Here is a 14772-nt window from a genome sequence, read left to right on the forward strand (position 1 = left end):
GTCTACTGTCACTGCATATGATTCTCTCCCCATTGAAAGAATGGTGGAGGATTATATGAGTGACCGCATCCAAGTAGGCACGTCAGACAGTCCGTACGTATACTGGCAGGAAAAAGAGGCAATTTGGAGGCCCTTGCACAAACTGGCTTTATTCTACCTAAGTTGCCCTCCCACAAGTGTGTACTCCGAAAGAGTGTTTAGTGCCGCCGCTCACCTTGTCAGCAATCGGCGTACGAGGTTACTTCCAGAAAATGTGGAGAAGATGATGTTCATTAAAATGAATTATAATCAATTCCTCCATGGAGACATTCACCAGCAGCAATTGCCTCCACAAAGTACACAGGGAGCTGTGATGGTGGATTCCAGTGGGGACGAATTGATAATCTATGAGGAGGGGGATGTACACGGTGATGAATCGGAGGATGATGATGAGGTGGACATCTTGCCTCTGTAGAGCCAGTTTGTGCAAGGAGAGATTAATTGCTTCTTTTTTGGTGGGGGTCCAAACCAACCCGTCATTTCAGTCACAGTCGTGTGGCAGACCCTGTCACTGAAATGATGGGTTGGTTAAAGTGTGCATGTCCTGTTTATACAACATAAGGGTGGGTGGAAGGGCCCAAGGACAATTCCATCTTGCACCTCTTTTTTCTTTCATTTTTCTTTGCGTCATGTGCTGTTTGGGGAGTGTTTTTTGAAAGGGCCAGCCTGCCTGACACTGCAGTGCCACTCCTAGATGGGCCAGGTGTTTGTGTCGGCCACTAGGGTCGCTGAGCTTAGTCACACAGCTACCTCATTGCGCCTCTTTTTTTCTTTGCGTCATGTGCTGTTTGGGGAGTGTTTTTTGGAAGGGCCATCCTGCGTGACACTGCAGTGCCACTCCTAGATGGTCCAGGTGTTTGTGTCGGCCACTTGGGTCGCTGAGCTTAGTCACACAGCTACCTCATTGCGCCTCTTTTTTTCTTTGCGTCATGTGCTGTTTGGGGAGTGTTTTTTGGAAGGGCCATCCTGCGTGACACTGCAGTGCCACTCCTAGATGGGCCAGGTGTTTGTGTCGGCCACTTGGGTCGCTGAGCTTAGTCACACAGCTACCTCAATGCGCCTCTTTTTTTCTTTGCGTCATGTGCTGTTTGGGGAGTATTTTTTGGAAGGGCCATCCTGCCTGACACTGCAGTGCCACTCCTAGATGGGCCAGGTGTTTGTGTCGGCCACTAGGGTCGCTGAGCTTACTCACACAGCTACCTCATTGCGCCTCTTTTTTTCTTTGCGTCATGTGCTGTTTGGGGAGTGTTTTTTGGAAGGGCCATCCCGCGTGACACTGCAGTGCCACTCCTAGATGGGCCAGGTGTTTGTGTCGGCCACTAGGGTCGCTTAGCTTACTCACACAGCTACCTCTTTGCGCCTCTTTTTTTTCTTCTTTGCGTCATGTGCTGTTTGGGGAGTATTTTTTGGAAGGGCCATCCTGCCTGACACTGCAGTGCCACTCCTAGATGGGCCAGGTGTTTGTGTCGGCCACTTGGGTTGCTGAGCTTAGTCACACAGCTACCTCATTGCGCCTCTTTTTTTCTTTGCGTCATGTGCTGTTTGGGGAGTGTTTTTTGGAAGGGCCATCCTGCGTGACACTGCAGTGCCACTCCTAGATGGGCCAGGTGTTTGTGTCGGCCACTTGGGTCGCTGAGCTTAGTCATCCAGCGACCTCGGTGCAAATTTTAGGACTAAAAATAATATTGTGAGGTGTGAGGTGTTCAGAATAGACTGAAAATGAGTGGAAATTATGGTTATTGAGGTTAATAATACTTTGGGATCAAAATGACCCCCAAATTCTATGATTTAAGCTGTTTTTTAGGGTTTTTTGAAAAAAACACCCAAATCCAAAACACACCCGAATCCGACAAAAAAAATTCGGTGAGGTTTTGCCAAAACGCGTTCGAACCCAAAACACGGCCGCGGAACCGAACCCAAAACCAAAACCCGAAAAATTTCCGGTGCACATCTCTAGTATGCAGTACATTCTTGAACTAGAGTGTGCTTTCATCTCTAGTACATAAAGCATAAATAACTATGGGGGTAATACTGAGTTGATCGCAGTAAGAACTTTGGGGGTAATTCCAAGTTGATCGCAGCAGGAATTCTGTTAGCAATTGGGCAAAACCATGTGCACTGCAGGGGGGGCAGATATAACATGTGCAGAGAGAGTTAGATTTGGGTGTGGTGTGTTCAATCTGCAATCTAATTTGCAGTGTAAAAATAAAGCAGCCAGTATTTACCCTGCACAGAAATAAAATAACCCACCCAAATCTAACTCTCTCTGCAAATGTTATATCTGCCTCCCCTGCAGTGCACATGGTTTTGCCCAACTGCTAAAAAATTTCCTGCTGCGATCAACTTGGAATTACCCCATTTGTTAGCAGTTGGGCAAAACCATGTGCACTGCAGGGGAGGCAGATATAACGTGCAGAGAGAGTTAGATTTGGGTGGGTTATTTTGTTTCTCTGCAGGGTAAATACTGGCTGCTTTATTTTTACACTGCAATTTAGATTGCAGATTGAACACACCACACCCAAATCTAACTCTCTCTGCACATGTTATATCTGCCTCCCCTGCAGTGCACATGGTTTTGCCCAACTGCTAACAAAAGCCCTCATTCCGAGTTGATCGCTCGCTAGCTGCTTTTAGCAGAAATGCAAACGCTAGGCCGCCGCCCTCAGGGAGTGTATCTTAGCTTAGCAGAAGTGCAATCGAAAGGTTAGTAGTTCTGCAACTAAAAAAAATCATGCAGTTTCAGAGTGGCTCAAGACTTACTCCCAGCTTGCGATGACTGCAGTCAGTTTAGTTCCTGGTTTGATGTCATAAACACGCCCTGCGTTCTGCCAGCCACTCCCCTATTTCTCCAGCCACTCCTGCGTTTTTACCTGGCACGCCTGCGTTTTTTAGCACACTCCCTGAAAACGCTGAATTGCCGCCCAGATACACCCACTTCCTGTCAATCAAACAACGAACACTCGAGCGACTGAAAAGTGTTGGTCGAGCTTGTGTAAAACTACAAAGTTTTGTGTGAAAGTACTTAGCGCATGCGCGCTGCGTACCATGCGCATGCGCAGAATTGCCATTTTTTTCACCTGATCGCTGCGCTGCGAAAATCGGCAGCGAGCGATCAACTCTGAATGAGGGCCAAAGTTCCTGCTGCGATCAACTCAGAATTACCCCCAATATTACTACCTTAGTAGTGCTTTAAATGGGCAACAACCAGGGTTAGACTGGCCCACCGGGGTATAGGGGAAAGGCAAGCCCTGGTGGGCCCCACTGTCTGGGAGTCCACTACCTCATCTAGGGATCAGGTTCCAGACTGTGCACTTGAATTATACATTATACATATATTACATTACACTGCACAGGACTTTGGTGTATTTTCTACAGTGAATTAACCTGGTAAATTATCATGCATGGAATATAGTTATAAAGGGGTCCAGATCATACTCTAATGGTCAGCCATTACTAATGGTTAGCCATATACTGAATTATAGTAATTGTAGTTCCTGTTTCAAAGGGGGCTGATGTACTAAGCCTTGGAGAATGATAAAGTAGAGAGAAATAAGTACCAACCAATCAGCTCCTTTCAATTTTCAAACACAGGCCGCAACACGGCAGTCAGGAGCTGATTGGCTGGTACTTTGTCTCCATCCAATTTATCACTCTCCAAGGTTTAGTGCATCTGAGGAAGGTATTGTTTTTTTAATGGCACAAAAAATAGACCCCCGCCGCCTACCGCTGTCATATGTAAAGGGTACCTTATAAAACTGCCTTAGATTTCTAAATAAAATGGAGATCTCTCAGTTAAACACATTTAAGCTTCCATATTGAGCTTTTATTGTGCTTACACGGTGTAAGCGCAGTAAAGCACAATATGGGTGCGTATTACACGCCACCTCTAATGTCTGTTTCATTCCCATTAGTATAAAGGGTTGTAAGGGCAAATGCTTCTCAGTCATCATAGGTAGGGATACATGAGAAGTTTTAATGTGCATGCATAACGAACAATAAAATAGCAATATTCGGGGAAAAATAAGCCGATTGCTTTCATATCCAACTCTGTATGACTCCCAGGATAGAAATTACATATTGTGCGGGACGTACTAAAGCCTAAACTGCAGTAAAAACCCTGAAAATCCAGTTTTCTGGGTTTTTACCGCATTTCCATATGTACCAAACTCCAGATTGCAATGCATTACGGAGCTTGGACTCGATGGGTAATGCCATCTTTGGTTGACGTTACTCAATAGAAGCCTATGGGCTTCTTTTCGTGATTTTCCCTGAGAGGGATCCAATCAGATCCCTCCCAGCACGCCCCGCAGCCGCCATGTCAATCTGTGCATGCGCAGAGAGACAACTGGATATTAAACCTGGTAGTCCTGGCATTACAAAGAGCTGACCTTTGCAATACTAATTACATATGTAAGTACATATGCTATTAGTATGTCCGCGGTAAGTGGCGGGATGCACCACATTACGACTGCGATGCTTACTACATTCTGCCCACTGTTTACTCACATAGGTGATAAAAAATACAATGTATTTATTAGAGATGAGCGGGCTCGGTTCTCAGAGAACGGAACCGTAACGAACTTCACCAAACCCGAACAAGGCAAAACGTCATCATCGCGCTTTCGGATTCTCGCGGGATTTGGATTCCATATAAGGAGCCGCGGCCATTTTCACTCCAGTCTCGGAGAGTGTAGTGAGAGGACGTGTCTCTGTCCTCAGTGTCTGTGTGGGGGCGGGAAAGTGGGGTGGCGAGTCTTGTGCTGTGTTGTGCTGCTTAGTCCAGTCCAGTGTAGTCAGTGTATTGTGCTGCATCAGTCCAGCCAGTCACAGTGTTGGTGTCCTCTGCTGCTATATGTCCCCAGTGCTGCTGGCTGCTGTATAAGTCTCTTGCATTTTTGCTGTGCTCTCTTGCATCAGACCAGGGGTAGTGTCTTGTGCAGCATCAGTCCAGTGACCAGTCACAGTGGTGGTGTCCTCTGCTGCCATATATCCAGTGTTTCTGCCATATAATTCCCGTGATACTGGCATATAATTCCTATGACATTGCCGTATAATTCTCAGAATACTGGTGTATAATTTCTATCATATTGCCGTATAATTCCTGTGATATTGCCATATAATTCTCGGAATACTGGCGTATAATTCCTGTGATATTGCCGTATAATTCTCGGAATACTGGCGTATAATTCCTGTGACATTGCCATATAATTCTCGGAATACTGGCGTATAATTCCTGTGATATTGCCGTATAATTCTCGGAATACTAGCGTATAATTCATATGATATTGCTGTATAATTCCTGTGATATTGGCGTATAATTCTCGAAATACTGCCATATAATTCCAGTTATCCTGCCGTATAATTCCATATAATTCCATATAAATACAGTCCAGTGGTGCTGCCATATAAGTTCAGTGGTGCTGTCCTGTGCTGTATATTATTTACTCCAAATAAATGGGTTATTAATATTTAATCCAAATAATTTTTACAGTGTTTGCCCTGTGAGATGTAGGGGTATGATCTCTTGTGCCGCATATTGTGGTATATAACTCCAGAAAAATAATGGAGAACAAAAATTTGGAGGATAAAATAGGGAAAGATCAAGAACCACTTCCTTCTAGTGCTGAAGCTGCTGCCACTAGCCATGACATAGACGATGAAATGCCATCAACGTCGTCTGCCAAGGCCGATGCCCATTGTGATAGTAGAGGGCATCTAAAATCCAAAAAGCCAAAGTTCAGTAAAAAGACCCCAAAAAAAGAAATTTAAATGGTCTGAGGAGAAACGTAAACTTGCCAATATGCCATTTACGACACGGAATGTGCATTTTTTTCTTCTTTGCATCAGGGGCGTTTCTTGATATCTGCCCTCCTGTCTGCCACTGCAGTGCCACTCCTAGATGGGCCAATTGTTTGTGTCGCTTGGCTTAGTCATACAGCTACCTCATTGCACTTCTTCTACATCTTTGCATGATGTGCTGTTTGGGGCCTTTTTTTTATATCTGCCTTCCTGTCTGCCACTGCAGTGCCATGCCTAGATGGGCCAATTGTTTGTGTTGTCCACTTGTGTCGCTTAGCTTAGTCATCCAGCAACCTTGGTACAACCTTTTGGCCTAAAAACAATAATGTGAGGTGTGAGGTGTTCAGAATAGACTGGAAATGAATGTTATTAAGGTAATAATACCATAGGAGCAAAATTACCCCCAAATTTTGTGATTTTAGCTGTTTTTATGTTTTTTTAAAAAATCATCCAGATCAAAAACCAAAACCAAAACACGAAAGTGTAATTAGAACCAAAACCAGAACACGAAAAGTGCCAGCCGCACATCTCTAATATTTATACAGTATGTGCAAAGGTGACATAAATATCTAAACTCCTGCTAATACTATCTAAATAACAATCTATTATGATGTACTAACCAGTATACATTGGTAATATGTGTATTATGAAGAATAACAGCCCTCTTGCTTTGCAGTATTATGCTGACCACACAATACATAATCACCAGTTACATTAGGCAATTGTCTGGATATTTTCAAATCAAGTCCCAAATTACAGTGGCCATTAATGATCCAATTGTAATCATTCTGATTGTAACTGAGCATGGCTATATACAATACCCAGTCAGCAGATACCATCTACCAGCCTGTGTGAGCGGCCAAATTCCCATGTGTGTAGTGGGGATGGACAGTAATCTGGTGGTCAGTGCTAGAACTGAGTATCGTGGTCAGACCGAGATGCGGTCATGTGACCGGCGCAATCAGACCAAGTATAGCTAGTTTCCTGCTGTTTTATTAGAAGTCAGCATGGATTGCTGTCATTTATAAAAAGTGTAGCCTTACTGTATGTTTTAAAATGTATTCTTATCTTACATTATTATATTAATCTTTATTAAAGTTTCGATATTTCTCTGATCTGTGACCATATTGTATTGGCACAAAGCATAAAGGCAATTTTTTTTTTTTATAATTTTTTTTTTTGCTTCTAATTTGCTACATAAATGTCACAATTCAGAAATACAGGTAATTATTACATAAATATGTATCACGTTTGTAATAATTGAATGTATGCACTTATTGTGTTATTGGATGTTAAGATGCTCCATATCTTGATGGTGCTTATAACTGTACCTTCTTATGGTAAAAAGCATCATTTTAGGACAGAAAAGCTCTGAAAAGCCCTTTATCATCTGTCACCAGTGATAAAAGGGCTTTTCACAGCATTGCACTATGCAAGAAATCTCTGATGTCTTCTGTGGAGTGCGGACCCCCTAGTTTCAGTTAATTAAGCTTCCCTATACACAAGTATGGTGACAGTGACCTGCTGGCGACTTATTAAACAGCAGTAAGCTCTGCTTACCACAGTTTTAGATGAAAGTGTAACTCAGAGATAAAGTGCTATACTTGGCAGAGAGCACAGGTGTATTTAGAGTTCTGATTGGGCAGTTCCTGATTGAGCCATTCTTATCTTACTGCGTTGTGGCCTGTTGCATCACAACTATTTGCAGCCGGCAATCGGTTTATTAATTCCTTTAGGAATTAATGGAGCGATCGCTGGCTGCGGATAGTCGCAGCCTGGCATGCAATGCAGCAAGCCAAGTTACTGCATGCTGCTTTGCTTAAGAGATGATCATGGCTACATCTGTATGCAAGATCAAAGCTGTAACGAGGGGTGAGTGCCAGGTGACACCGGCCGGGGTGTAAAGCCAAGGGGCTACACATTCTTTGCACTGAGAACACCCTGGAGCATCAGACTGTCACTCTTTTCCTTCTTGTAGGGTGCCTGGAGGATTAATGCAGCATGAAATGTATCATTTTTCTTCCAAACAGTATTACACATTGCTATAATAATGTATATTCTTTATTAGTTTTTACATACATGGTCATTTTCATTGTATTAGTTCCTTTATTAAAAAGATGATCATCTGCAAATAATTATGTAGGAAAAATACAGCTTAAGGCACATTTATTTAATACTGTCCAAATAGGATCCCAGTGGGGGGAAAAAACATCCCTGGCTGATGCTATGGTTTACTTCCCATATTCATTCATTATTAAACAATCCTTTTGTCATTCTGATTCCTTATTTTTGGTGGTCAAAGAGTGACAGAAGAATCAGGGAGTAAAGGCAGAGGGCTGAGACTAACTCTCTGCAAAGACTCAAGGAGCCCATAATGGCTTTCATACATGGCCCGCTAACATGAAGGGGGATATGTAATTTTCTCTCTTGCCAGTCAAAGGCGCCAAGAGTGTGGGTGGGCACAAAGGGGGTCATTCCGACTCGATCGCACGCTGCACTTCCTCGCAGCCGTGTGATAGGGTTGGAACTGCGTATGTGAGGCGGCCGCTTTGAATGAAGAAAGCGGTCGCAGCGGCAACTGCAAGAAGATTGACAGGAGGGAGGTGGATCTAGGCGGCAACTCACCATTTTCGGAGTGGTGAGTCCAACGCAGGCGTGTCCAGGCGTTTGGAGGGCGGATGTCTGACGTAAATTCCGGGACCTGCATCGCTGGAACGATCACACAGGGTAAGTAACTCTTACCCTGGGCTTCTTTTACAGGAAACTTTTTTTGCATAGCAGGGCTGCACAAGCGTTCGCAGCCCTGCTATGCAGATATACACTCCCCCATAGGCGGTGTCTAGTTGATCACATGGGCAGCAAAAAGTTGCTACATGCGATCAACTCGGAATGACCCCCAAAGTGCCTAAACACATAAAGATGCCTTCCTCTACATGTGCTGTGTGTCATGCACCATAGGAAAATATACCACAATAAAGTGTCTCCTCCACAACTACAGTGGCCATCTCCCCTCCCCATCGCCCAAGTAATGGGTTTGCCCAGTTCTCAGTGGCCCAGTTTCTGTTAATAACTTAGGTTTGGCAAACTTCACTTCTGCCTTAACCAAAGCTCTTGTCCATCCTTTCCTGGTGATTACTGCAATGCAGCTTTCTGGAACACAATACATTAACTAAATCTTTGCATTAGATTTCTAAATATTCAACTTGCCCCATTAAACTAAAGAAGTGTAAAATCCTCATGAATATTTCCTTTTGTGAAGTTCCTGACGTGACAAAAAGAAACTGTAATTAACTGACTCAATGACTTTTTCAATCGCCTTTTTCAAACTAAATTGCTGATTTGCAACAAATATTTCACAGTGCTGACATATTCTGTGTGTGGATTTGTGGCATACTTTTGCTTTGAAGTTTGAACTCACAAATTAGGATGATTTTGAGTGCAAATGTTCCTTTGTATGGATCCAGCAACAGTGTTGTGGAAAATTTAATTAACGACCCTGACTCTGATCTACCTAGAATTACAAACACTGCTAATGCATTCACTCGTCAAATAATCAACAATATATCCAAAGCAAGGTACTATTATGCTTATAATGTCTGACTTCAATAGAAAAGGGATGCCAGGAGCTGGGGGTGATTTACCATAAAAATAGGCTTTAAAGGAAAATTATATCCTTCAATGAAATACATTGGAATTATTATACATAGAAAGAATAGCCACATCTTGTTTATCTGCATAGTAAATGCATGTAACCTTGACAAACATGTCTCCCAATAATAATCAATATTCTGTGCACAGTATTGATTTGTTTACACTTGTAATCTATTCAAAGGCTAGTGCTAGCAAGTGTAAACACATTCAACAACTGAAACCATGGTATCCATGCAAACATTGCTACTTTAAATTAGAGATGAGCGGGTTCTGTTCCCTGAGAACCAAAGCCTACCGGTCTTCACTACCCGAGCCCGGATCCGAGCTCTGGTTTTCCCGCCTGACTCGTAAAGCAGAACGAGGCAAAACATCATCATCCTGCTGTCGGATTCTCGCGGGTTTTGGATTCCATCTAAGGAGTTGCGCGTCGCCGCCATTTTCACTCCGGCATTGGAGAGTGTAGCGAGAGGATGTGTCTCTGTCCTCAGTGTCTGTGCGGGAGAGAAAGTCGGGTGGCAATTCAAGTGCTGTCTTGTGCTGCTCAGTCCAGTGTAGTGTCTTATGCTGCATCAGTCCAGTCACAGTCGTGGTGTACTCTGCTACCATATGTCCAGTGTTGCTGTATAAGTCCAGTGCAGTGGTGCTGTGTTGTCCTGCATAAGTCCAGTGGTAGTGTCTTGTGCTATATCAGTCCAGTCACAGTAGTGGTGTCCTCTGCTGCCATATGTCCAGTGCTGCTGTATAAGTCCAGTCCAGTGGTGCTGTGTTGTGCTGCATCCATCCAGTAGCGGCGTCTTGTGCTGCATCAGTCCAGTCACAGTGGTGGTGTCCTCTGCTGCCATATGTCCAGTGCTGCTGTACAAGTCTAGTCCATTGCAGTGGTGCTGTGTTGTCCTGCATCAGTCCAGTGGTGGTGTCCCTGTGCTGCCGTATAAGTCCAGTGGTACTGCCTTATAAGTCCAGTGATATTTCTGTAAATGTCCAGTGATACTGCCATATATGTCCAGTGGTACTTCCGTATAAATCCAGTGATACTGCTGTATAAATCCAGTCCAGTGGTACTGCCGTATATGTCCAGTAATACTGCCATATATGTCCAGTGATACTGCTGTATATGTCCAGTGATACTGCCGTATATGTCCAGCAGTACTGCCGTATAAATCCAGTGATACTGGCGTATATGTCCAGTGGTACTGCCATATAATTCCAGTGATACTGCCGTATATGTCCAATGGTACTGCCGTATAAATCCAGTGGTACTGGCGTATAAATCCAGTCCAGTGATACTGCCGTATATGTCCAGTGATACTGCCGTATATGTCCAATGGTACTGGTGTATAAATCCAGTGGAAAAACCTACTGACTCTGGGAGCACCACCGACGTGTAATTGGTTTAGTACACTCAGTGTACATTATCAGTCTAAAGTCGGTCACAGACTTAGATCTAATATCGGTCAATGTCTGTAATAATAACCTGTTGCGGAACTATCCCCATTAGATTAAGTATAAATCCAGTGGTACTGGTGTATTAATCCAGTCCAGTGATACTGCCGTATATGTCCAATGGTACTGGTGTATAAATCCAGTGGTACTGGTGTATTAATCCAGTCCAGTGATACTGCCGTATATGTCCAGTGGTACTGCCGTACAAATTCAGTACAGTGATACTGCCATATAAGTCCAGTGGTACTGCCATATAATTCCAGTGATACTGCCGTACATGTCCAATGGTACTGCCATATAATTCCAGTGATACTGCCGTATAAATCCAGTGATACTGACGTATAATTCCAGTGGTACTGGCGTATAAATACAGTGATACTGCCATATAATTCCAGTGGTGCTGGCATATAAATCTAGTGATACAGCCGTATAAATCCAGTCCAGTGGTACTGCAGTATAATGTGATAGTGCCGTATAATTCCAGTGATACTGCCGTATAATTCCAGTGATAGTGCCGTGTAATTCCAGTGATACTGCCGTATAAATCCAGTCCAGTGGTACTGCCATATAAATCCAGTGGTACTGGCGCATAAATCCAGTCCAGTGATACTGCCATATAAGTCCAGTGATTCTGCCATATATTTCCAGTAGTACTGCCGTATAAGTCCAGTGGTACTGCCATATAAATCCAGTCCAGTGGTACTGCTGTATAAGTCCAGTCCAGTGGTGCTGCCATATAAGTTCAGTGGTGCGGTCCTGTGCTGTATATTATTTACTCCAAATAAAGGGGTTATTAATATTTAATTCAAATAATTTTTACAGGGTTTGCCCAGTTTGGTATAGAGGTATGCTCTCCTTTGCTGCATTTTGTTATATCACTCCAGAAAAATAATGGAGAACAAAAATTTGGAGGATAAAATAGGGAAAGATCAAGAACCACTTCCTCCTACTTCTGCTGCTGCCGCTGCTGTTGTTGCTGCTGGGAATCGATCATCATTCAAGTGGGGAATTCGGAAGACCTTCAACTAAGCAAATGACTGTCCAATAGTCCTTTGTGAGGAAGATGAAATATGACAGCAGTCATCCTGTTGCAAAGCGGATAACTGAGGCCTTGACAGCTATGTTGGTGTTAGACGTGCGTCCAATATCCGCCAATAGTGCAGTGGGACTGCAGTGCCAACCCTAGATGGGCCAGGTGTCTGTGCCTCACACTTGTGTCACTTATCTTAGCCATACAGCTACCTCATTGCACCTCTTTTACTTCTCTGCATGATGTGCTGTTTGGGGCCTATTTTTTTAAAGTGCCATCCTGTATGACATTACAGCGCCACTCCTAGATGGGCCAGGTGTTTGTGCCACACACTTGTATCGCTTAGCTAAGTCATAGAGCTGCCTCATTGCACCTCTTTTACTTCTTTGCATGATGTGCTGTTTGGGGACAATTTTTTTTAAATGCCATCCTGTCTGCCACTGCAGTGCCACTCCTAGATGGGCCAGGTGTTTGTGCCGCACACCTGTGTCGCTTAGCTTAGTCATACAGCTCCCTCATTGCACCTCTTTTTCTTCTTTGCATGATGTGCTGTTTGGGGCCTATTTTTTAAATCTGCCTTCCTTTCTGCCACTGCAGTGGCACTCCTAGATGGGCCAGGTGTTTGTGCCGCACACTTGTGTCGCTTAGCTTAGTCATACAGCCACCTTGGTGCAGCCTTTTGGCCTAAAGACAATATTGTGAGGTGTGAAGTGTTCAGAATAGACTGGAAATAAGTGGAAATGAATGTTATTGAGGTAATAATACCGTAGGATCAAAATTACCCCCAAATTCTGTGATTTTAGATGTTTTTATGTTTTTTTAAAAGAATCATCCAAAACCAAAACACGAAAGGGTGGTTTTGGCAAAACCAAATCATATCCAAAACATGAGCATGGAACCAGAACCAAAACCAAAACACGAAACGTGCCCGCCGCACATCTCTATTTTAAATACTGTAATATTGGGGAAGGGGTTGAAACATACCTGAAATATCCAGGAGCACATACAGTACATACAGGGCAACACAAATAAATATGGAAAGGCTGTAATACTGCTAAACTAGATAACTGGGATCGGGTCATAATGCTGACGCCAGAACTCCAATACCAAACAAAATGCAGATGCCGGAATCCCGACCGGCGGACTCTCACTGTTACCCCAAGGGAGGTTGAGGGTAGGTTCAGGCACCCCCAGGGAGGGTTAGGGTTAGGCTGTAGGGAATAAAGGGTTAGGTTAGGCTACAGGGAGTGTGTGTGTGTGTGTGTGGGGGGGGGGGGGGGGGGGGGTTAAGGTTAGGCTGCGGGAAGGGAAGGTTAAGGGGTATTGGGGAGGGTATTTTGACAGCCAGCATCCCCGACACCAGCATTTTATATTACACCCAGATAAACCTAAAAATTGAGACTCTTAGTAAACAGTGGATAAAAATGCCATAGCCCTAATACAACTTCACAGTGAGCTTTTACTGTGATTTACATTCCTTAACATTTTGAAAAAACAAATTCCCAACACTTACCTTTAGCACTGGCTTGTTTGGAAAACTGCAAGGAGTTTTAAACCTGCCAATAAACTATACTAATTTGAACACATGCAGACACATTCTCAATATCATAATATATAACATGCACGCCGTGCGAAGATAAAACATTTGTTGCATACACACTATTGCATCAGGTCCGGATTAACAATGGGGCGGATGGAGCTGCAGCTCCAAGCCTCCCATTGAAAATAGGCCCACAGACCTCCCTGCAGTGCAGTGCAGCCAGTGGGGACAGGAAAAAATATATTTCCTGTCATCACACACAGCAGCGCACTCACCTCCGGCTGCCCATTCACCCCCACCACAGCACTGACTAGTAACTAAACATACCACTGCCAGTGGCTTTCCTTTTCTATATCCATCTGAGCCTGAGGCTTGGCCCCTGGGTCCGCCTGAAGCTCCACCCCGGGTCCGCCGGAAGCTCCGCCCCATTCACCCGAGGCTCCGCCCCCTGCCAATCCGAAATACGTCCTTTGCTTGTCACCCCCTGCTGCAGCTTCCCAACATGAAAATGCCTCATGAAAGAGGGGGAGGGGCTGCTGCCTTTAGGAGAGCTGTCTTCCACACCAGGCCCTGAGGTCTCCTCTGTAAGTGGTGTTTATGTCAGTAAGTGTTGCATGTGTGTGTCAGTAAGTAGTGTCTGCCAGTAAGTGGTGTGTGTCAGTAAGTTTTGTGTTGTGTGTGTCAGTAAATAGTATCTGTCAGTATGTGCTATCTGTGTCAGTAAGTGGTGTGTGTCAGTAGGTTTTGTGGTGTGTGTCAGTAAATAGTGTCTGTCAGTATGTGCTATATGTGTCAGTAAGTGGTGTGTGTCAGTAAGTTGTGTGTTTGTGTGTCAATAAGTAGTGTCTGTCAGTATGTACTATCTGTGTCAGTAAGTGTTGTGTGTATGTGTCAGTCAGTGGCGTAACTCCCAGAGGCAATGGAGACATTTGCCATCAGAGGGGCATAGAAGAGCAGGCACTGAGGTTATAGATGAATCCATATATGAATCCATCTTTAACTGCTGTGTGTGTAACTGGCGCGCCGCTGACCACTTCAGCAGTGAGCGCTGAGCGGTAGCACACCTGCCGTTGCTACTGTTGTCAGAGTAGAGTTCCGGGATCTCGTCACCGCTGTTGTGCCGCCGCGGTCTCAGAGCCGGCCCTTAGAGTGATGGTGGTGGTAGGTAGGGGCACCTGCCGGCGGCTCTGTTATGATTTTAGCTGCCTGTCTCAGCTGAGATCGGGCAGCAGCTGGCAGGACAGCTCTGAGTCTGCAGCGGGGGGGAGTG

At 44.3% G+C, this 14772-nt stretch overlaps 1 long non-coding RNA gene across 1 annotated transcript in view; it reads right to left on the minus strand.

Annotated features, from left to right (window-relative positions):
* LOC134956854 (uncharacterized) overlaps positions 1-13917 on the minus strand; it is a 108622-nt gene extending 94705 nt beyond the window's left edge. Inside the window, exon 1 of the long non-coding RNA XR_010186235.1 lies at positions 13830-13917. This is a non-coding gene — a long non-coding RNA (uncharacterized LOC134956854). The remainder of the gene's footprint in view (positions 1-13829) is intronic.
* Between the last annotated feature and the right edge of the window lie 855 nt (positions 13918-14772).

This window comes from Pseudophryne corroboree, chromosome 9 (assembly GCF_028390025.1).
Source record: "Pseudophryne corroboree isolate aPseCor3 chromosome 9, aPseCor3.hap2, whole genome shotgun sequence".
Classification (NCBI taxonomy): Eukaryota; Metazoa; Chordata; class Amphibia; order Anura; family Myobatrachidae; genus Pseudophryne; species Pseudophryne corroboree.